Source organism: Mirounga angustirostris, unplaced genomic scaffold (genome assembly GCF_029215605.1).
Source record: "Mirounga angustirostris isolate CCGP_5_RB_7025 unplaced genomic scaffold, mMirAng1.0.hap1 SCAF_4, whole genome shotgun sequence".
NCBI lineage: Eukaryota > Metazoa > Chordata > Mammalia > Carnivora > Phocidae > Mirounga > Mirounga angustirostris.
Window position 1 is genome coordinate 41,035,556 of NW_026991712.1, and position 23,745 is coordinate 41,059,300.

At 44.5% G+C, this 23,745-nt stretch overlaps 2 long non-coding RNA genes across 2 annotated transcripts; one reads left to right on the forward strand and one right to left on the reverse strand.

The window, feature by feature from the left end:
- The first annotated feature begins 1,683 nt into the window (after window positions 1-1,683).
- Window positions 1,684-18,342, forward strand: LOC135364090 (uncharacterized). The gene is made up of 3 exons (XR_010410584.1): window positions 1,684-2,386; window positions 5,533-5,930; window positions 18,234-18,342. It is a non-coding gene; the product is annotated as an uncharacterized LOC135364090 (long non-coding RNA).
- On the reverse strand, window positions 7,461-20,329 carry LOC135364089 (uncharacterized). The gene is made up of 3 exons (XR_010410583.1): window positions 20,000-20,329; window positions 18,262-18,398; window positions 7,461-8,695 (listed from the first exon to the last, which is right to left on the reverse strand). It is a non-coding gene; the product is annotated as an uncharacterized LOC135364089 (long non-coding RNA).
- Between the last annotated feature and the right edge of the window lie 3,416 nt (window positions 20,330-23,745).

Below are 23,745 nucleotides of genomic sequence, written 5' to 3' on the forward strand. Positions count from 1 at the left end.
AGCAGACTCCCCATTGAGCAGGGAGCCTGACTTGGGGCTCAATCCCAGGACTCCCAAGATCATGACCTAAGCCGAAGTCAGACACTTAACCAACTGAGCCACCCAGGTGCCCCTGGTTCTTAGCCTTTTTAAAGCTAGGTTGCTGAATTCTCAATGGCTCTTTCCCAGATAAATACCTACACAATCTTATATAAACATTTTAGGGCAATATGGACATTTCTGATGTCCACCAGTACCCTTATTGTGGAGCTCTAGTTTAATTAGGCCAGCAAACATTCAGAGAGCCCAAAGAATATCTCCCATGTTAATGAATCCTTGGGGAAGATCTGCATTCTAGAACTAGACTATTTCAATACAGATTTTTATCCTCTCTCAGACTCCCTGCTGAGATGTAAAGACTGAGGATAGGCGTGAGGAGGGGTCACCCTAAAGATGGGAAGAGCATCTTGAAATGAAAGCGCGTACTTGGAATAGCAGGTGAATGGTCACTGTTGAGAAGGGTTTACCAGGCCTACTTACAAGGTAAAGGGGTGGCTGAGGGAATCTAGCCTAATTAAACTAGAGCTGAGGGAATCTAGCAGCTCCATCACATCTCAAGGGCAGTGACTGCATAGAGTCTAAAAGTAGGTAAGTCAGGGGGCGCCTGGGTGGCTCAGTTGGTTGGGCTCCCTGCTCTTCTGCCCCTCACCCTGCTCATGCTCTCTCTCTCTCATAAATAGAATCTTTAAAAAAAAATTAAAGAAAAATAAACGGTAAGTCAGAAATGAAACTGTTTTGTAGGGATGGGCATGTTAAAGTTTCAGTTTGACGTGTGGCTTCAGATTATCCAGCTCCTTTGTTTGAATTTGTACTGGCCAGAAGGTTATTTGTTGCAGCATTCTCTGTAAATGCAACCTAAAACCACCTAAATGCTTATACAGAGGAGAATGATTGAAAATATTATGGCACATCCACAAATAGAGGTCTATGCACATTAATCTGAAAAAAAAAAAAAGAGGATGAGCTCTGTGAACTGATCTAGAATGATTTCTCAGACTCTTAAGTGGAAAAAAAAGCAAAGTGCAAAAGAGTACACTAAGCTACCCTTCATGTAAGAAAGAATGTAAGAAAACACACATTTGAGGGTGCCTGGATGGCTCAGTTAAGCATCTGCCTTTGGCTCAGGTCATGATCCTGGGGTCCTGGGATCAAGCCCTGCATTGGGCTCCCTGCTCAGCGGGGAGTCAGCTTCTGACTCTTCCTCTGTCCCTCCCCCTGCTCTTGTTCTCTCTCTCTCTCAAATAAAATAAAATCTTTTAAAACTATGGAAGAGCCTAGGTGTCCATTGACAGGTGAATGGATAAAGAAGATGTGGTATATATATGCAATGGAATATTACTCAGCCATCAAAAAAAAATGAATTCTTACCATTTGCAATGACATGGATGGAACTTATGCTAAGCGAAGTAAGTCAATCAGAGAGATAATTATATGATTTCACTTGTGGAATTTAAGAAACAATGCTTAAATGATACTTAAATACCTAAAACAATACTTAATTATTTCTCCCTCTGCCCCTCACCCTGCTCATGCTCTCTCTCTCTCTCTTAAATACTTAGGGGAAGGGAGGGAAAAATAAAATAAGATGAAATCAAAGAGGGAGACAAACCATAAGAGACTCTTAACTCCAGGGAACAAACTGAGGGTTGCTGGAGGGGAGGGGGGAGGGGGATGGGGTCACTGAGTGATGGACATTAAGGAGGGCACTTGATGTAATGAGTATTGGGGGTTATATGCAACCGATAAATCACTAAACTCTACCCCTGGAACTAATAATACAGTATATGTTAGTTAATTGAATTTAAATAAAAAATTTTTTAAAATCTTAAAAAAGAAAACACATTTGTGCAAAATACTGGAGGAATAAACCTGACACTACAGAGACTGGTCACCTACAGAAGACGGGTAAAAAAGAGTTGGACCAAAGGGAGGAATTGGAGCAGATTCGTGAGGATCAGGGGGTGCCTCATTTCTCTGGGCATCCCTGTTTGCACAGCTCTGACTCTTAGAACCATAGAAATGCTTCCAGCACCCCCAATAAAAAGTGAAAATCAATCAATTAATTGAACAAATAGCAATTGAACTTAACTGTTAGAGATGAGTATATAACCACAGTGGAAGGAAAGAGGAAGGAAAGAACTAAGTCAACTGGGAGTCAGCATTTCCACAGGTCATGGAAAGGGAGGACACAACCTCACAAGCACACTGCTCTAATCAGTGAATCTGTTTCTCACAGACGTAGCAGTTAGCAATTCTGCGTCTACCAGGACTGAACCGTCAAGGTCTGATGGAAACCGAGAGCCAGCTTTCTCACAGTACGTGCTGGACACGCCCTCAGGTGACCCCTGTAAGTCACAGCTTCTACCACCAACCCCTGCCCCTTCAGGGAGGGCCGAACCTGTTACTCCTTCTCACCGATAGAATATGACGAAGGTGAGGGGATGTTGCTCCCAGGTTAGGTTGCATTCTATGGCGAAGGTAGGGATTTTGCAGACGTAATCACAGTCTTAATCAGTTGCTCTTAAGATCAAAAAGACATTCTCCCGGGTGGGGCTGACCAATCAGGCAAACCTTTTGAAAGAGTCTAGAGGTCATGGACTTGAAGGAGCAGAGACTCTCTTTCCATTGCTGGATTTGAAAAAGCCAGATGCTATGAATTCTACAGTTACCAAAAAATCCATCTGCTAGTGACCCAGGGAGCATGGGGGGGCAGATCCTTCCTCAGGCCTGTACCACCACTCTGCCACATAGCTCTTTCTCCCACTTTACCTGCTTCGAGTTACTAGAAACATTCAGGCTGCCACCCTCTTTCTTCTCAGCCACCCTCCCCTCATTCAGCCGAGACCCCCTTCTGTACAATTTGCCCATCCTGATGATCGCATGCTCAGCTGAATCTCTTATCTTTCCAACATGCCTGCTCTGCTAATCTCCAACCTCATGTCAACCTCAGTCTAGGACTTTGTTTCTACACTTGAGCTGCCTAAGAGCCACTGGAGGATATCACACAGGTGTGGGGATCGGAGCCATGAGACAGTTCGGGTACAGAAGCTCAAGTGCCACTCTTCAGCCATCCTTCTGTGTGACCCTGGTCAACTCCGTGCACTCTCCCTTCTCTGCTCTCCTCAAGCCTTTAAGTCCAGGGCTATCAAACTTTAAACTGCAAACGAATCACGTGGGAAACCTTAGTAAGAATGCAGATTCTGTGGGGCACCTGGGTGGCTCAGTCAGTTGGGAGTCCAACTCCTGATTTCGGCTCAGGTATGATCTCAGGGTCATGAGATCAAGCCCCACATCAGGCTCACTCATGCCCAGCATGGAGCCTGCTGGAGATTCTCTCTCCCTCTCCCTCTGTCCCTCTCCTTCACCCCCACCTCCGCTTGTGCACACACATGGGCTTGCACACCCGCTCTCTCTCTAAAAAAAAAATAATAATAATGCAGACTTTGATCCAGTAGGTCTAGTGTGGGGCCAGAGATTCTGCATTTCTAATAAGCTCCCAAGTGATATCCATGCTGTGAGCTCATGGGACACATTTTGAGTAGCAAAGCTCTAGTCCATGGGCGCCTGGGTGGCTCAGTTGGTTAAGCGACTGCCTTCGGCTCAGGTCATGATCCTGGAGTCCCTGGATCAAGTCCCATATCGGGCTCCTTGCTCAGCAGGGGGTCTGCTTCTCCCTCTGACCCTCCCCCCTCTCATGTGCTCTCTCTCTCTCTCATTCTCTCTCTTAAATAAATAAATAAAATCTTTAAAAAAAAAAAAAAGCTCTAGTCCAACAGTTCTCAAACTTGAGTGAGCCTCAGAATTACCTGGAGGGTTCTGCAGCCACTCTGGAAAACAATATGGAGGTTCCTCAAAAAGTTAAAAATAAAATTACTCTACAGTCCTTGGAATTGGACTACTAAGTATTTAAGAAAAGGATACAAAAATACTAATTTGAAGGGATACATGCACCCCAAAGTTTATAGCAGCATTATCAACAATAGCCAAGTTATGGAGAGAGCCCAAATGTCCATCGACTGATGAATGGATAAAGATGTGGTGTATATATATACAATGGAATATCACTCAGCCATCAAAAAGAATGAAATCTTGCCTTTTGCAATGACACAGATGGAACTAGAGAGTGTTATGCTAAGTGAAATAAGTCAGTCAGAGAAAGATAGATACCATATGTGGAATTTAAGAAACCAATGAACACAGGGGGAGAAAAGAGGAAAACCAAGAAACGGACTATAGAGAACAAACTGAGGGTTGCTAGAAGGGAGGTGGGGGGGGCTAAATGGGTGATGGGGATTAAGGAGAGCACTTGTGATGAGCACGGGGTATTGTGTAAGTGATGAATCACTAAATTCTACACCTGAAATTAATATTACACCGTATGTTAACTAACTGGAATTTAAATTAAAACTTGGAGAAAAAAAAAAGAATTACCTAGAGGGCTTGTTCAAACACAAATCACTGGGTCCCACCTCCAAAATGTCTAATTAATGGAGGATAGCAGGAAGAAAGGCAGGCAGGGGCAAGGGGCGCCCTGTCCTAAGAGCAAGCTACTCTTTTTTTTTTTTTTTAAGATTCTATTTATTTATTTGACAGAGAGAGAGACAGTGAGAGAGGGAACACAAGCAGGGGGAGTGGGAAAGGGAGAAGCAGGCTTCCAGCTGAGCAGGGAGCCCGATGCGGGGCTCGATCCCAGGACCCTGAGATCATGACCTGAGCCCAGGGCAGTCGCTTAACCAACTGAGCCACCCAGGTGCCCCAAGAGCAAACTACTCTTAAAAGAAAAAAGCCCCCATCCTGTTATTCTACACCACCTTGAAAGGAGCCCTCCACCTTTTCCCACGTGAATAACTCCCTGAAAGGAAGACGAGCTCGTGGACAAAAACCTGATGGGGTGACAGGTGCAGGGAGGGTTAATCAGATGAAAACAATGGCCAACAAGCCCATAAAAACCCCTAGACTTAGAAACTCCCACAGCAACCCTCTTGGCCCCCCTCCCTCTTCTGGAGCTTCCTCATACTGCTCAAAAAACTTTGTTTTCCTGCCCACCATTCTCTGTCTGGTCTACCTCTTCATTCTTCCAAGTAGTGTGACCAAGAACCGCGGGCACTAAAGGAAAAGAAATGCCAAAATATAATCAGTAACTCTGGGGTGGAGCCCAATTCTATGACTTCCAGTAATCTCCCAGGTGTGGCTGCCGCTGTTGGTCCAGGGACCCCACTTTGATACCACCCCCGTAGCCCACAGCCGGCCTTATCCCTCAGCAGACGACTGTCTCCTCTGACAGAGGCAGCTGAGGCCGACGAGTGAGAAGCCCGCGTGCGCCCCGGGGCAGCCTCCTCTTACTGCGGCAGCCTGCGCGGGACTGAGGGATGTTGTTAAGAGGAAGAATGCACCTGTTATCAGGGAAAGCATCGAGGGAAGCAGAAATGCACTGTTTTGCGGACATTCTGTAACCATTTTCCTTCTGACAAGAGCATCCCGATTTTCTTCTAGGGACCTACTCTTCCTCCCGCCGTGATCCACTTTAGTTACCGACGGCACCAATTACTCCCAGCTCCGGTGGAAAGCGCATGAATCAGGCCTGGCTAGCAGAAATGCGCCACAGCGGTGGGTGAGCCCGGGGATAGGACTGTGACCCCATCAAGGCGAATGAGATGCATCTGAGGCTCTTTCTGGGCCTGCAGAGAGCGAGCCTGAGACCCATTTCCACCTGACTTCAGTCAAGCAGCACCTGAACCTGGAACTACAGCAGTGACTTCAGCCCACAAAGGGGGGAGAGGGGGGCTAGCAGAGGCAGGGCCGGGCGTGCAGGAGGTAAAGAAGGGAAGGAGAGACAGCCCTGCCTAGTGATGATGCCTTGATCAAGCTCAACCCTTGGACTATTGTGTTAGGTGAGCTAAGATTTCTCTTTTTGCTTAAACTGGTTTGGGTTGGGCTCCCTTAATGCCCTGTTGGCTTCCAGGAGAGCGCTCGAAGGGCTTTTCCGTTAGCCTCGCCAGCAAGGATTAAGGCGGGTATGCTGGAGAGGAGGAAGGGTGAGTGCTGTGCGTGTGGAGATTGGGCCAGGGTGTGGCTGAGACCTGGAGCAGGGACACGGATCAAAGAGCTTTGTTTATGAGGCTCAGGCCTCGCTGCGTGAGGCACTGCCAGGGGGGACTGCTGTGGGCTGCTTGCTGGCTGCGCACGCCAGCCCTGGAGGTGCCAGCTGTCTTGGGGCCGGGGAGCTGGGAGGCTGGGAGTGACAGCAAGCCCCCAGCCGGCCCCCTCCTCTCCTGGAGCACCTGCTGGCCACTCCAGTGACGGCTGCCCTTGGCTTTCTTGCGGGCCGGTCAGAGGGGTGCGTGGAGCTCACTCAGTATGATTTGTAATGTCCTAACATCCGGTGCGATGTGGTCCAAAATTTGTATCGGCTGCCCTTGTTTAAATCTGCTTTTCCAACCAAGTAGTCTATTCCCTCTGAATTTTCTATACTTTGCATTCCCCTCACTGTGGAAACTTCCATCTTTAAGGGGCATGTTTATTCTCACTTTAACACCTGCGATACCCACACGTGTCTTACACACTCCATGGCATGTCCTAGTGTGACAGTGTTTGTTCTTTCTTAGTGACATATACAACGGGCTTTCTTACAACTGGTGGCATCTTAGATGCGATGAGGGACGACAGAGCTGTCTTTCCCTCTCTGGGCCGCATGCTGCAGCACTCCCAGCACTGCTTCACTTCGGGGCTCGAGGCCCTTGGCCATGGGTGGTGGTCCCTCACGGGAGCATCAGTGCCTGGCACACAGTAGACCCTCAACATCGGACCTTGCCTCACGTTTTCATTTGAAATGGGGACAATTAAGATGCATCCTTCTTACTTGGCTGCCTCCTCTAAACTTGAAGTGTGACCCACCCAAGTCAATAAGGCTACAGGAAATTCTATATCAAAAAAAAATTATATATATATATATATATACACATATATATATATATATATATATATATATATATATATATCCCATGGTTTCTCCCTGAATCAGCTCTAGTTTATTTAGAAACTTTTGGTCCAAGCGTAGATTCTCAATGTCTCTGTCATATTTTATTTTATTTATTTTTAAATTCACTGCTCTATTTTTAGACTTTGTTGCTAACTTGATTTGTTTATAATGTTGATTGTGGATAACGAATTCAGGTAGGACAAACCTTCTGGAACTCAGAACGGCTGCGGAAGTAGAACAGTGGCCAGTCAGAGGGGGCCTTGTGGCCTGGGAAGAGGGGACCTCATTCTCTGGAGGGCTTACAGGAGCCTCTCTGTCACTGGGATAGACTAAGGATAGCCAAAAGCGGGGGTAGACTCAAACCCATGAATTCCTGGTCTCTCTGAAAATGATGGAGCAAATCATGGGGACTGCACAAAATGAATGACATTCCAAAGTATTTGATTTCTTACTTGAGAATACATCACAATCAGTAATTATGGGGCACATTTAATTAAGGAGTGAACTAATAGCCATTTTAAAATGCTTTTTATCAAATAATAACACTGGTGTCTCTAGTGGGGTGATAATTTATTTTCAAGTTCTATAAGCTAAAAACCATGTATTCAAAGGAATAGGAATCAAAGGGATTCCTAAAAGAAGTGAGGGATTTATTTCCTCTAGAAGATGAAGAAAAATTAACTTTTTTTTTTTTGCTGTTGAATGATTTGCCTAAAGAGAATGTGTCCCGAAGTTGCTTCAATACACCCTGGCCTGATGGTTTTATATAAAATTTAACATTAAACTAAATTAAAATTAGTCTCCTCTGCAGATGGAAGGAATGAAAAGGGAGATGGATATTATCAGTTGCTCAGCATTTACTGAACACTTCGCCAGGGCAAAATGTGGAGAATGAATCAGAGAGGAGGGCGTTGGGGGGTCCTGTCACAGAACTGATGTGCGTGATAGAGGTGGGGGTGCAGAGGACAGAAAAAGGAGATTTTGAGTTTGCACAAGACTGAGGATAGAAAAAGAATCCACTCTAGTCTATGGACTTCCATGTGGGGCGTTCTTAACGACGAATTATAGGAATAAAATTATCCATGTCAAAGAAACATTTGACAACTATATTCAAAAGTAGGTCATAATAGGGGCACCTGGGGAACTCAGTCGGTTAAGTGTCCAACTCGATCTCAGCTCAGGTCTCGATTTCGGGGTCATGAGTTCAAGCCCCACTTTGGGCCCCATGCTGGGCATGGAAACTACATTAAAAAAAAAAAAAAAGTCCTAGTACAAAAATCAATGAAGTGATATTTTATACAGATATCTCATAGTCTAAAAATAGCCTCTAGAGAAGTTTATGAAGGTGAAAAATGGGTTAGTAATTAAAGAACTGACCAGGCTTTATCTGTGATAAAGCCTCTAGAATAACAGTAATAGAGGCAGATGTGGTTGCTTCAACGGACAGCTTATGTCTTGGCCAGCCTCCCAGGACCTACCCTGTCACCACTGCCTCCGAAACCCTGAGGGGCCCAGGCCAGGGTTCCCTGCTTCAAACCAAGCCCGGGCCCCGGGGGACACGAAGAGCAGTAGCTTCTCCCCGATGGGCCTGCTTCGTGCTGATAGCCCCAGTCAGGAAGGGAGTCCAACCAGTGAGGTCCGAGCACGTAGAAGCTCTTGAGTTCTGCAGTATCTTTTCTGGGGAGGAAGAAAAAAAAAAAAAGATTATAAATATCTATCGAGAAATCCAAGGCAAGTTAGAAAACCTTGGAACTAAAGAAAAAAGAAACAAAGAGAAAGTTTTGCTGATCCTAAAGCATTTGACCAAAAAAGCGTCTGACATCATGGGCTAGAGAATGTCCATCTGCAGCCCCCGAGGTCTACAGAAATCCGTGGGGGACTGTTAGCACAGGGAGGCTGCTCTTAATATCTTGTACTTCAGGGGCAGATATGAGGAAAAGATTGATGTATATTCTTAAAGGAAAATGAATAAACTTAAGAATTATTTCTTGTCTACCTTGTTATAAAACTGGATTGGTAAACCATTCACCCGTGAGGTTATAATGTTTAGGGGAAGATTTGACAGAGAGTGGATGACATTACTTCTATGTTCCAACTGAAATTTTTGCCCTATTTTTTAATAGAATTTGTACATTTTTTTTTAAGATTTTATTTATTTATTTGACAGAGAAAGACACAGCGAGAGAGGAAACACAAGAGGAGGAGTGGGAGAGGGAGAAGCAGGCTTCCCGCGGAGCAGGGAGCCCGATGCGGGGCTCGATCCCAGGACCCTGAGATCATGACCTGAGCTGAAGGCAGACGCTTAATGACTGAGCCACCCAGGTGCTCCTAGAATTTATACATTTATCAACGTTTTCTAAAATCTCTATAGTGTTGACACACTAAATTGCTTCTTAGAGATTCTTTGTGCTTGCATTTGGTGGTTTTTTGTTTTTGTTTTTGTTTTTTTGCATTTTCTATTTTAAAACCAGTTTGGGAGTTGCCATTGCCAATATATTGACTAGTAATTCAACCATCTTGTCATTACACAAAAATAATCCATTTCAGACCCAAAGCTTTATATATTTTATTGTCAATTTTGACAGAGCTTACTTTTACTTCTCTCTCTTGTTGCTGTTTTTTAAAGATCTTATTATTTATTTGAGAGAGAGAGAGAGCGAGAGAACATGAGTGGGGTGAAGGGCAGAGGGAGAAGCAGGCTCCCCGATGAGCAAGGAGCCCAATGCAGGACTCGATCCCAGGACCCCAAGATCATGACCTGAACCGAAGGCAGATGCTTAACCGACTGAGCCACCCAGGCGCCCCTCTCGGTTGTTACATTGGAGGAAAATACACTAGTCTGGCCGCTGGGAGATGTGGGTTCTGGTTGCATCCCACAGCAGCGCCTGTATTGTAGTTGAAGTTCCAGGAAGTGTGTGAAAGTACCCAGAGGATGTAAGGCTAATGCCGAGATGTTAGTAAATGCCTCCAGCACTCTCAAAGGAGGATGCTCTGGCGTGGGTAGAAGCCAGAGGACTGCAATCCTCAGATGATTAATTTTTACTATAGGAACTTCTAAGTTGATACTACATGTCCAGTGATCTGTCTTCTGCGTTTATTCTTTGTGGCTGTTCTTGTTTTTCAATCGGCAGTGTAAACTGAACTGAAATTGGGCCTACTCTGTAGTCATTCCTTTAACTGTAAATACTAAATAAACCCAAGTGGCTGTGCAGGATGACAGCTGGGACATAAAAGGGACTGGGCCATTTAGGAGGCAGGGCACTGGCCTTTCCCCTCAGACGGGTGGGCTGGTGGACAACAGCTCCATTAAGGAAGTCTCTCGTTGTTGGGTGGTACTGATCGCAGGGGACAAGGGTCCGGCTTGCCTCTGTTGTCTGTCGTGCTAGGGACCACCTCAGCTGCAGTGCTGAATTGCTATTGAGAAACCAGACAGAAAAGCCTTGCATCCGGCTCAAAGAAATTGCCCGAGGCTTTATCTCGTCTCCTTTCTCTACCATCCTGCTACTTCGCCCAGCTACTCCGTGACCTTCAAACGAGGCATGCTTTCATGCCTCACTGCCTCAGTTGTATACCCCATTTCTGCTTACATTCCGCGAACCAGAGCTCGGTCCGCGGCCTCGCCTAGCCCGGTCCGCGGCCTCGCCTAGCCGCAAGGGAGAAGGGGAAACCTCGCCTTCATTGCAGCTGAACTAGGAGGTCTGTTATGGACCCAGGGGGCGAGCACAGGTGTCAGGGGACTGGGATCCCCCGCAGTCCCTTCCACGCACTCACATCCCACTCATCCTACAAGGTCTCGTTTGGCTGTCACTTCTGATAGGTCTTCCTGCTCCTTCCCTAATTCTTCCGGGCAAACTCTTCATCACTCATTGCTCTCAAGTCCCCCTTTTACTTCTGCTTGCTTTTTGCCTTAATATGACATGATCTGTGTTATTTCAGGTCTTCTTCTCAGTTTTAAGCCCTGAACCATGGGCACCTATGGCTCACCTCTGTAGGTGGGAGTGTACATGTTACTCACTTTTGTACTTCGAAGGGCCATACACTGATGTCTGTTTGCAGAGCCTGAGACCTATGTGGAAGTTTGCAGCATAATACCCTTGGGCTTCTGGTAAAACTAGTAAAAGTCATCTGTGCTATTTTCAATATGTATTTAAACTACGTTATAAAGCCAATAAGTTTTACATATAAGCTGAATTAGTGTGCCAGTCCAAATGATTCTTTCTACAAATGACATCATTTCAGTGTGATGAGGCTGGTGACTCATGGCAGTCAGAACCCTTGTTTGGGGTCTCTGGTTAAAATAAAATAAAATAAAGGGAGTTCCTGTCCTAGGTGCTCAGGAAGCATTTCTTCATACAGCAGGAAACTGATATTTCTTCCACTGCATAAAAAATTCTCTACAAAAAAAATGAGGTCCACAACTCCTTATCTGAAATTCTGATCTGAAAAGCCCTTAAAACCAAAAGTTATCCCATAAGTTTGACACCAAAACTTATTTTGCAGCAAAACGGGCTTGAACTGACCAAAGACTCAGCTGTCACAACACCCCTCTCAAAATATCTGCTGAGTGCTGGTATTTTGTGGCCTTTTTTTTTTGTTCTTTTGTAACCATGAAAACATCAACGTCAAAGATCCCCTTCTGGTAATAGAAGAAAAAAAGAAGCATCTCTCATTAACAGTACAGCACAGAGAGTAAAGTCCTTACAGAAGCTCAGTCCTGGTACATTTGTGAGGTATTTTACTAAAGATTATGAAGTAGAATCATTACTTCCTATGACTTAAAGAAACAAAAGTTGTTTAAGTTTTATAGTGATGATGAACAAGAATAAAAATAAGAAAACATTGCATGAGACAAAAATTAAAGATTTTTTTAAATTTTTTAAGTAATCTAGGGACGCTTGGGTGGCTCAGTCAGTTAAGCATCAGCCTTCAGCTCAGGGTCCTGGGATCGAGCCCCACATCGGGCTCCTTGGTCAGCGGGGAGCCTCTTCTCCCTCTGCCACTCCCCCTGCTTGTGCTCTCTCTTTCACTGACAAATAAATAAAACCTTAAAAAAAAAAAATCTTTTTTTAAGTAATCTCTACCCCCAACATGGGGCTCAAACTCACGACCCTGAGATCAAGAGTCACAGGCTCGGGCGCCTGGGTGGCTCAGTTGGTTAAGCGACTGCCTTCAGCTCAGGTCATGATCCTGGAGTCCCGGGATCGAGTCCCGCATCGGGCTCCCTGCTCGGCGGGGAGTCTGCTTCTCCCTCTGACCCTCCTCCCTCTCATGCTCTCTGTCTCTCATTCTCTCTCTCTCAAATAAATAAAATCTCAAAAAAAAAAAAAAAAGTGTCACAGGCTCTACCGACTGAGCCAGCCAGGCGCCCCCCTCAAAATTTAAGATCTTGACCACATTTTGGTTGAGTGGATTCAACAAGAAGTGAATCTATAACTAGAATACGGCTAGCATCTACCATGAAGAACTGAACCTTGAAGATGTGCCTGAACATTCATCAAGGGGGCACCGGGAGTTGAAGGAGCATCATTGCATAAAACAGCCTGCACATCAGGTGGGGACAGCTTCTAACGATCAGCAAGCATCGGAAAATTGATGAATTTGATAAAATCATATCTGATGAAAACATTTTTCCTGAGCACACTGACCGTGCTGACGAAACCGCTCTTTCCTGGAGCGACATCCCTGGGAAAACCTCAACAACACGGGTGAGTGAGTGGAGAACGGGATAGAGCAACAGGCAAGGTATTCAAAAGGTATATATAGTTTCCCTGGGCTTTTCCGTGCAAATCGTGGGTGGGATGCTTGGGTGGCTCAGTTGTTAAGCGTCTGCCTTCGGCTCAGGTCATGATCCCAGGGTTCTGGGGTCGAGCCCCGTGTGGGGCTGGCTCCCTGCTCAGCGGGGAGCCTGCTTCTCCCTCTCCCACTCGCCCTGCTTGTGCTCTCTTGCTCTCTCTCTCAAATAAATAAATCTTTAAAAAAATAAAAATGCTTGGCAGGGTGCCCAGCTGGCTCAGTCAGTAGAGCATGTGACTCTTGATCGCAGGGTCATGAATTCGAGCCCAAGTTCAGTGTAGAGATTACTTAAAATCTTAAAAAAAAAAAAAATGCTTGGCCTTGATATGATGCATAACCACACTTTGACTATGAGAAAAACTAGACTCAAATTGAGGGACATTTTACAAAATATGCAACCAGCACTCCTCAAAAGCTTCAAGGTTGCGGAAGACAAGGGAAGACTAAGAAAGTACCACAGACTAGAGGGGACTCAGGAGACAGGATGATTAAATGCAGTGAAGTGTCCTCGACTGGATCCTAGGACAGGAAAAAAAAGGCCATTAGTGGGAAAATCGGTGAAATCTGATAAAATGGGGACGTTAGTTAATAGTACTATACCATTATGAATTTCTTAGTTTTGACAAATGTGCCATGGTTATTTGATGTTAGTGGAAGATGGGTGTAGGACACACGGGAACTCTGCACTATCTTTGCAACTTGTCTGTAAATCTAAGATTACTTCAAGATTGGAAATTTATTTTTAAAAAAGCTTGGCATGGACTTTGGCTTACAGTGATGTTTGAAACCAAATCTGTGAAGACTTTGAAGGATTTCATAGCACTAATGAGGAGACAACGTATGCCAAAAGTTTGTCAGCCAGATTATAAAGCCGACACCAATGAAATGTTCCACATCGACAGTGACCCTCCTGTCTTGAATGAGAATATTGCTCAAGTGGTGTTTTTTTTTTAAGATTTGTGTGCACAAAATTTTTTTTTTAATCGTGGTAAAATACACATAAAATTTACCATTTTTACCATTTTTAAGTGCACAGTTAAGTGGTATTAAATACACTCACATTGTTGTGCAACTATCGTCACTAAGCATCCACATTACTCTTTTCATCTTGTAAAATGGGAACTCTATACGTATAAACAACAACTCGCTATTCTTCCCTCCCCCCAATCCCTGGCAACCTTACAACTTCTGTCTTTATGATTTTTGACTACTTGAAGTAGCCTATAGGAGTGGAATCATACAATATTTGCCTTTATTGCGACTGGCCTATTTCACTTTGCATAGTGTCGCCCAAGGTTCATCCATATCGTGGCATAATGCAGGACTTCCTTTTTTAAGGCTAAATAATATTCCACTGTAAGGGGGTGCTGGGCTGGGTCCGTCGGTAGAGGTGCTGTGTGTGACTCTTGATCTCTGGGTTGTAAATTTGAGCCCCACGTTGGGTGTGGCGATTTCTTAAAAATAAAATGTTTTTTTAAAAAATTCCATTTTTTTGTATGTAGTATGTTTTACTACATTTTGTTTATCCATTCATCAGTCGATGGGCACTTGGGTTGCTTCCATATTTTAGCTACTGTGAATAATGCTGTTGTGAAAATGGGTGCATATTATATCTGAGACCCTGCTTCCAATTCTTTTGAGTACCCAGAAGTCTGACTGTATGGAATTGCTGATTACATGAGAATTCTATTTTCTTGAGGAAATGCCTTACTGTTCTCCACAGTGACTGCACCATTTTAACATTCCCACCAACAGTGCACAAGGGCTCCCATTTCTCTCCATCCTCGCCAACACTTGTTCTTTTTTATAGTAGCTAACCGAATGGGTGTGTGAAGTGGTTTTAAATATAGATAATCATGGGACGCCTGGGTGGCTCAGATGGTTAAGCATCTGCCTTCGGCTCAGGTCATGATCCCAGGGTCCTGGGATCGAGCCCCACATTGGGCTCTGTGCTCAGCAGGGAGCCTGCTTCTCCCTCTCCCTCTGCCTGCCTGCCTACTTGTGATCTCTCTCTCTCTCTGTCAAATAAACAAATAAAATCTTTAAAAATAAATAAAAAAATATAGATAATCATGAGGATAATAGCGCTGATGAGGATGAAATTGTAAACAGGTAGAAAAAACTTAGATGATACAGCGAAAATGTGTCATGAGTCAACAGCTGGGCTTGAACCACACATTTATCAATGTATGTGAGTTTATGGTAGTTTTGGTAATTAAAGAGAACTGCTTAGATGGAAACCTACATTAATGAACCATTGGGCATGGGGAGAAATCCTTAAAGAGGCCCCTATTAGAATGCTTCCCTAACCTAACTCCTGTGGTCACGGGGCCACCTCCAGCCTGCAGCTGGTGAGAGGCACTGAAGCTCCTCTCCTCTGGATGCTCAGGCAACCAGAGGTGATAAATGTTCATGGTTTGCATATGCACAGGCACATTTAGCTGCATTTGAACCTGCATGTATTTAAAGATTTATAAAATGTTTTCTTAGAAATAAGAATATTAGAGCATTCATAATCTATTTTTATCCCACTATTTCATCTAGTAATTTATTATTATTTAAATAAACTATACACTATTTCACTGTAGAAGTATTAGTATGTTTGATTCTGATTTGCTGCCTTAGGCCCTGCTGGAGCTGTTCTATAACATACAACGTTATATACATACTACCTTTCAAGAAATCTGAAAAGTTCTGAGTTCCAAAATTCCCCAGGCCCCAAGGATTTTGGAGTATAGATTGTAGACCCTATTTTAGCAAAAAAGCAAATAACACAGTTGTAGGAAATCATTCCATTGTTCCAGGTTAATATCCTTTTTGAACAATTTCTAATACCTGTCACTCTTGGCTATGCAGATTTCTATCTTTCCCTCATTGGATAAAGACCTCTGTTATATTCTGGCACTAATATGAAACTGATACTTAGTTTTTAAGCAGCAACACTGAAAAAGTTTAATCCTCTCTGGTAGTAATACTTCTAGTATTAGAGGTACTTATAAGATTATATAAAGCATGAGGGACGCCTGGCTGTCTCACTCAGAAGAGCATGCGACTCTTGATCTTGGGATCATGAGTTCGAGCCCCATGTTGGGTGTAGAGATTACTTAAGTAAATAATTTTTACAATATTATGTAAAGAATGAATTAATTTCTCCCTAATAATTCAGCATCGCCATTTTGAAGATGAATTATTCACTGTGAAAACAGGGCCTGGCTCCAGGCCATCCAGCTTGCTGAGTCCTTGTGTCTTCCATGCACCCCTGGGCTCAGACCAGCCGTCCCTCCTGTCTGTTGGCAGGGTACTGCCTGTCGTAGCCTCCCCCCCGGAATGTGCCAGGGCTGGAAAAGCTTACTTGGGTTGTCTAAAATAAGAACAAATGATCCAGTAAGAGCTTGAACTTTAGAACATCTGTTTTGGCTGCTCAGAGGTCCTTTTCAGCCCTTCCTACTTCTCAGCTGGGTTACTGACTGAGGTCCTGGGTAAATAACCCCCAGAGGGCCGAGGTGTCATCGTGAATCATTCTTACTTTGTAAGGATTAAGGAGGGAAATAGAGATTATCACCCAGATATTTTTTTCCCAGAGAGACACTAATCCACATCTTTGGTAGGCCAATGTCAAGTTGAGAACATTGGGATAACACACACTGGTAGCATTGCCAACACGTTTTGTGTATGTTTTAATATTCTGCAAATTGCTTGTGTAGAAGGAAAAAGAAACAGAAGGATTACAATGTAAGACATGCTTGTATACTTCCTTTAATCAAACACAGTGAGGTAGATATTATTCCCCTTTTAGAGATGAGGACTGAGGTTAGGTAACTAACCAAACCTCTTACAACTAGTAAGCGACAGAAACTAGATTATAACCCACCTGTCTATCTCTCAAACCCATTCTCTCAATTTTTTTCACTTTATTTCAAAAAAAAAATCACAATACCAATGCATGCTTGTTGTAACAAGTCCAACAACAGAGATGTTTTGATGTCTCAGGCCCCATTCCAATTCAAGATTACAAAATTTACTAGCTGAGATGGTATCCTGCCCCTTCTTTCTCCATAGTCATGTAATTACATAGACACACATATAAAGATTTTATTTTCCCCATTTCGTCAGTGTTGATCTGTAACTTTCACTACTGCTATATGCGCATGATAACAGTCAGAGCTTTCTCAGTCCACACGTGTAAGCCTAACTCCATTTTTAAAAGTAACTGCATGATACGCGCTGTACCACAGACAAACCACAATTTATTCAACACTTCCTGACAAATTCAAATTGTTTTTGGGCTTTTGCAATTACAAATAATGTTGTGGTAAACTTTTTCCTCATCTATAACTTACCAAATGGACCTCGTAGGGTTGTTGCAAGACTCAAGTGAGGGGGTATTCGTGAGAGCATTTATAAACTCTAACAGTGTTAAAACAAATGTAGTATAATATTCTTACTAAATCTGAGCCACTCACTTCCATTTCTTTGCTCAATTTAAACTTCACTCATCAAACACTTCAATCATTCATTCCATAAATATTGACCAAGTATTTGGGGCACCAGAGCTACCTTAGTGAATAGGATATTGGAAGTTACCTCATGGACTTGGACTTGAAAGTTCTTCTAATATCTGGATCAGATAAGGGAATCTGGGCACATGAATATTTTAGCAAGGTATGTCAAGGGTAAAGAAGCTGTATCCTGTACATATCTCTAGTAGAGAGATGAATTCAATAAATGTGTACAGAGCTCCTGTTGAGGCTCCATAGTGATCAGGCACTGTTGTGGGTATTAGGAGATTGAACACTGCGTGACACAGACCAAGTCCCTGGCCTTTTGGAGCTTACATTCTGTCAGAAGATTGAATCGGTTGGATGATACGAATCATATATGGAAGGTACAGCCAAAGGAAGGTATGAAGCCGACTGAGAGGTCGAAAACCTAGTTCTGGACCCGGAGCTTCTGACCTCTTGGCAACACTCCGTTTCCCCTTATCAGAACCAAAGGCATTATAAACTCTGACTCCTCACACCTCCTTTCTAATTCCAAGTCCTCAGAGCCTGGACACGTTAACAGTCTTTACCAAGGAGAGAGACGTCTGGGCAGGGGGATCATCCTAGCTCTTTTTCAGCCACAGCTGGTTGTCATGGCTTAAATAGATTTTTTTTTTTTTAAGATTTTATTTATTTATTTGACAGAGAAAGACACAGCGAGAGAGGGAACACAAACGGGGAGTGGGAGAGGGAGAAGCAGACTCCCTGCCGAGCAGGGAGCCCGATGCGGGACTCGATCCCGGGACTCCAGGATCATGACCTGAGCCGAAGGCAGTTGCTCAACCAACTGAACCACCCAGGCGCCCGACTTAAATAGATTTTCAAACAGCATTCATCCCTACGTTCTGCAGAAGTGTGATTCAGCTTTCCCCTTTTTACAGGTGCCTCTGGATCTGCCCCAGGACTTACCACTAGGACTCCTGTAGCTCCTAACGGACCACCAGCCCCGCTGTGAGCTCTTAAGGACCGATCATTATGCATTCTGCGGGGTATTCTACAGCGCACTGTGCTGGGCCCTCGCTTCTGGCATTTACGATATCTGAAAACTTAAAAGAGAAACGCAAATAACTCCGATATGCGACAGTCTAAGTAGATGCCACTGGATGAAATGAGATAAAGGAGCTCCGAGGAGGGAGCCATCGCTTCTGAGTTGAGGAATTCGGGGCACGAAGGCTGTGGTTCCGCTGAGAGTCTGCTTTGTGCTGCACACACAGCTGGACGTTTTACACGCGTTCTCTCACTTGATGTGGGAGGCTCCACGAAGGGCTTGCACTCTAAGACCCTGAGTGATGGGAGGAGTTAGGAAAAGCAGAAATGTAGTTTCAAATGAATATTTATTGACTGCCCAACGCTGGCCAGGCACAATGCCAGGTACCAGGCACCCAACGGCGAACAAGTGTGCATCCTGCCGGAAAGGGCTTTCAGTGGGGGATACAGACCGATACAGTAACCAGGCAATGACAGTGACCATACAGCGTGTTGTGTGTTACAACAGGTAAAAGCACCAGGGCGACAGAGAACAAAGGAAGGTGCTTTCGGTTGCACCTGGCAAAATTGGCTCCGTCTCTTAAGCTAAACTGTAATAGACTGGCTCATGCTATTAGGAACCTCAGGGTGGATCCAGGACTTAAACAAGGAAACCTTCTCTCTCTGCTCTCTGTGTCACCATAAGCTTTCATATTGCAGATGGGGGTGTTCCTCCAGATGAACATTGTTTGATACGGTAACCTCAGAGCAAGATGCAAGCTTCTTAGCTAGCTCTCAGGGAAGGAATACTCAGGGAGGGACTCTGGCCCTGCTTGGACCACTTGGCTTTCCTTGAAACAGTTGCTGTTGCCCACCGACGGGGCACCATGATTAACAAGCTCCGTTCGCCCACCTATCCCTGTTGGTGGATGATGGGTAGGTTCTGACACCAGAAGAAAGGGAGAGGGAGAAATGCCTGCTGGCTGAGTCACCAAAAACAACAGCTACCACAAAGAGGCTTCTGGAGGGAACACTGCAGTCATGGAAAAAGCAGGAATGCAGGGAAAGAAATTTGGATGCTGAGTTCCTGGGATGGTGAACAGACCAGTCTGGCTGGAGCTGTGGTCACACCTAAGAGCTGGGGGGAAAACCAGACTGGGGCGGGGAGGGCAGGGGAGCTCTGAATGCCTGACGAAGGACTCCAGAGCAGCCTGAGGGGAGCATGCTAACAGCTTTGTGCAGAATCTTTCCAGTTCCCCTGAAAATCATTCAGAGCTACGAGAATGAAGGCTTAAGACCACTACAAACTTACATTTTCGGTGAAATGAGGAAGTAAGAACAGTCACAAGCTTCCTACTGTGTGCGGCTTCATCCCTGCACCAGCACAGTGCCCTCCAACGTGCTCACAAGAGAGCCCAGAAACTGCCCAGGGGTCTGGGGGGGGGGGTGCAGGGGAGATGCAGGTCCCAGCAGTCCCCAGCGAAAATTCAACCCCCGCAGGAGAGGGCTCAGCCTGGGAAGGGCCATGAGCAGGACTAGGAAGAGGAAGAAAGCAATCACTCAAGTGCCTGCAGGACTCCCAGGGGCAGGGGAGGAAAGAGCGAGGAGCACGCTGGCGGGCAGGGCAGAACCCTCGGAGCCAGTGGCTCTGTCGGGGGAAGGAACCAGGGGAGCTTCCTACCGATCGTGGGAGCCCTCCTGAGCCGGGTTGGGATCCGAAATTCAGACGAGGTGCCGCATGGTAAAGAAAGTATACATCCCTGCAGTAACAGAGGAGGGAGCCCTCGAGCTGAGAAAGGAGGCAAGCTTCCCCACTCCCATCACAGAATTCTCTTGCAAACCGTTGGTTCTGAAAAATCCAATTCATGCAAAAATAAATGACAAAAAGTTGTGACTCAACATCCAGTCAGAGGCACCGTAAGAAAAACATCCGTACAAAGGCACTGCCCGAAAAAAAATCTGAAAAGGAGCAGCAGAACTTCCCTGCAGACTAGGAAAACTCATCAGAAAACTGTTGCCACGGGGGCAGAAGAAAAAATTTAATCAACATCCTATTATAACATTTAAAACGTGTCACCAGGCAATGGCCACTGCGCAAGAGGCTGACAGGGCAGAAATCACTCAAGAAAGGGATGGCCATGCAGCAGAAGGTCACAGACAACAGGAAGACCTGAAACAGGAACTGGGAGAGTTAGAAAAGAAGGGTAAGAAAAACACAACCGTGTTTCAGAAACCAAATTACAAGAAACACAAGCGAGAAGAGGCACCACTCTAGAGGACGCTGTGGAAAACAGAAGAAAAGTGAAGAAGATAAAGTAGAAATAAATAAAAATCATTACAGAAGCCATGATCGGGAAGACAGGCAGGCAAAGGAAATTGCACTAATGTAAAGTTAAGAGTCCCTGAAGAAAAAACCCTGAACAATGGAACAAAACAAATATTTTAATATATTGCTCAATTTTAGGTAGGGTTTGGACCTGGGATTGGATGGAGAGCTTGGCCCAGATCACAGACCTAAATTTAGGAAGCAGGTGGGAAGGAAGGGCTGGAAGTCATCTGCAGGTGTAGTAGCCTCCCAGGTCCGAGGGGCTCTACCCGCCAGGACACCCCCCGTGCCCCCCCAGGGGCCTCCCAGGGAGCTTCTCCCGCACTTGTGCCCTCCCCTCCCCCCAGAGGGAGCTCAGGAGAGGGGTGAGCAGCTCTGTCCCCTGAACCCTGGCTCTGCTCAGTCTCAACTACCTACAGAAGTAGAAGCCAGGGGAGAAGGAGTAAATGAGATAAACACTTCAGGAGAAGCTCCTTAGAAACAAGTCAGAAATCAGAGAACCAGAAAGCATAAAGATGAGTAAAATGAACGTGTATACATCACTCAGCTTTATAAAATCTTAACATTTTTACCGTGTTTGCTTCAGAAGATTTTAAGGAAATACAACTTTAACGATACAGGTGAAACCTATTACAAACCCCTCTGATCCCATTCGTCTTCCTGCCCCCATCCCGAGATACCACTACCCTGAAATCATCATCATTTTTGCAAAACATTCCTTTATGCTATTACTAAGTATGTATCAATAGCTATATGTAATACCTGTTTCACATGCTTTCCAACTTCATATAAATGGTATCATACTGAATGTTTCTATCTAAAATTTGCTTTTTTCCCATTGTATTTTTGAAAAGAGTCCATGTTGATACTCGTGCTCTACTTCATTTGAACTACAGCACAGCGCTCCATAATGTGACTAGAACCACAATGTGTTTACCCATTCTTTTGTTGATGGACCCAGGTTTTTTTTTTCAAGTTTTTATTCAAATTCCAATTAGTTAACATACAGTGTAATATTGGTTTCAGGTGTAGAATTTAGGGATTCAACACTTACACACAACACCTGGTGCTCATCACAACAAATTGGTGGTGGTTTTTTTGTTTTTGTTTTTTGTTTTTTCAATAAAACTGAAACACATACCTACTCTGTGATTCAGACATTCTACTCTTAGGTAACTACCTAAAAGGAGTGAATATGTTTGTCCACAAGTGTTCACAGCAGGAATGTTCAAATACATGAATGTGCACAGCACCTCTACGTAAAATAGCCAAATACTAAAAAATACACTGGTCTCTAGACCCAATGGAATACTAAGCAGTGAACAAAGTCCCAGTATACGCAGCAGCACGGATGAGAGTCAAAAACGCGTTAAGTGAAAGAGGCCGCTGGGATGCCGTATGTGTGTGTGGATATGCACACGTATAATGCAGTTTGTATATAATATGAAGTTCTAGCAGCGAACCAGTAAAACCAGTCTGTGGTGGAAAAAACTCGAAACAGTGGCTCCCTGATGGTGGAAGGTGGAAGGGGGGATTGCCAGGGAAAGGGAACTTTCTGGGGGTGGTGGTAATGTTTTATAACTTGACAGGAGTTCGGGTTACAAAAGTGTGTCCATTAAGAATGTATATGTAGCATTTGTACTTTTCATTTTAAGTAAGTTTTACCTCAAAAAAAAAACCACAACAAATATTGAACTCTTTTTTTTTTTTTTAAAGATTTTATTTATTTATTTGACAGAGAGATACACAGCGAGAGAGGGAACACAAGCAGGGGGAGTGAGAGAGGGAGAAGCAGGCTTCCCGCGGAGCAGGGAGCCCGATGCGGGGCTCGATTCCAGGACCCTGGGATCATGACCTGAGCCGAAGGCAGACGCTTAACGACTGAGCCACCCAGGCGCCCCACAAATATTGAACTCTTAATGCTAGGAATGCTGAAGTATTCAGGGGGAAATATACTGGTATCTTCAGTTTTGTTGGAAATGCACCCAAAAATAAGATGAAATAGTGGATAGAGGGATGGATAGATGGAGAGAACTATGATAAAGTAGGAATAGCAAAATGTTGGTGGAATTTAGGTGCTAGATATATGGGTATTCATTACAAATTCTTTCAACTTTAATAGGCATTTAAAATTTTCCTAAAAGGGGCGCCTGGGTGGTACAGTCAGTTGGGCATCTGACTCTTGGTTTCGGCTTAGGTCATGACCTCAGGGTCGTGAGATGGAGCCCTGTGTCATGTCAGGCCCTGCACTCAGTGCAGAATCTGCTTAAGATTCTCTCTCCCTCACCCCGCCCCATGCTCTCTCTCTAAAATAAGTAAATAAATCTTTAAAATTTTCGTAATAAAATGTAGGGGAAGATTTTAACATTTAATCTGTCCAAAACCCACTCTTGATTTCATTCTGCCCTAAAGCCACTCCTCCCTTCATCTTCCCAATTCCAATAAATGATAGCCATTCAGCTAGTTGTTCACTTTTGAGTTGGCCCTGTCGCATATATTGAATCCATCAGCACATCCTTTCAGCTCTACCTTCAACATCCATTCTGGATGCAACCAGCTTTCATCAACCCTACCACCCCGAGCCTGTTCCAAGTCGCCATCATCTCTCACCTGGATCACTCTAGTCTACTGACTGATCTCCCCTCGGAGTCTATTTCCCACCCAGCAGTCCCACGGGCCATTTTTAAATGCTCCTTCCTGCTGCCTCTTCTCCCTCCCTCCCTCACTACATTCCAGCCATACTGACCTCCTTGTTGTCCATTAAATAAGCCAAGCTCCTCTGGACTCCCTGTTCCCCTGCCTGGAATGTTCTTCCTCCTTATCTGCATGGCTTGTTCTCTCACTTCACAGTTCTCGGATCAAATGTCACACCAATTAGTATTCCCTGATCATCTAATACAGCACCTCCCAGCACATTATGCTGCTTTTATTTTTCTTCTTATTACTATCTGACGTATGTTTGTTTTCTACACCCCTTAACTAGAATTAAGCTCCAAGGCAGCAGGAATTTTCGTTTGCTTCACTACTGTGTCCTAGTGTTTGTTGAATTAATGAATGAAATAGACAAAATGTCACCACCTCTGTGAGTCCTTCCCAATTCA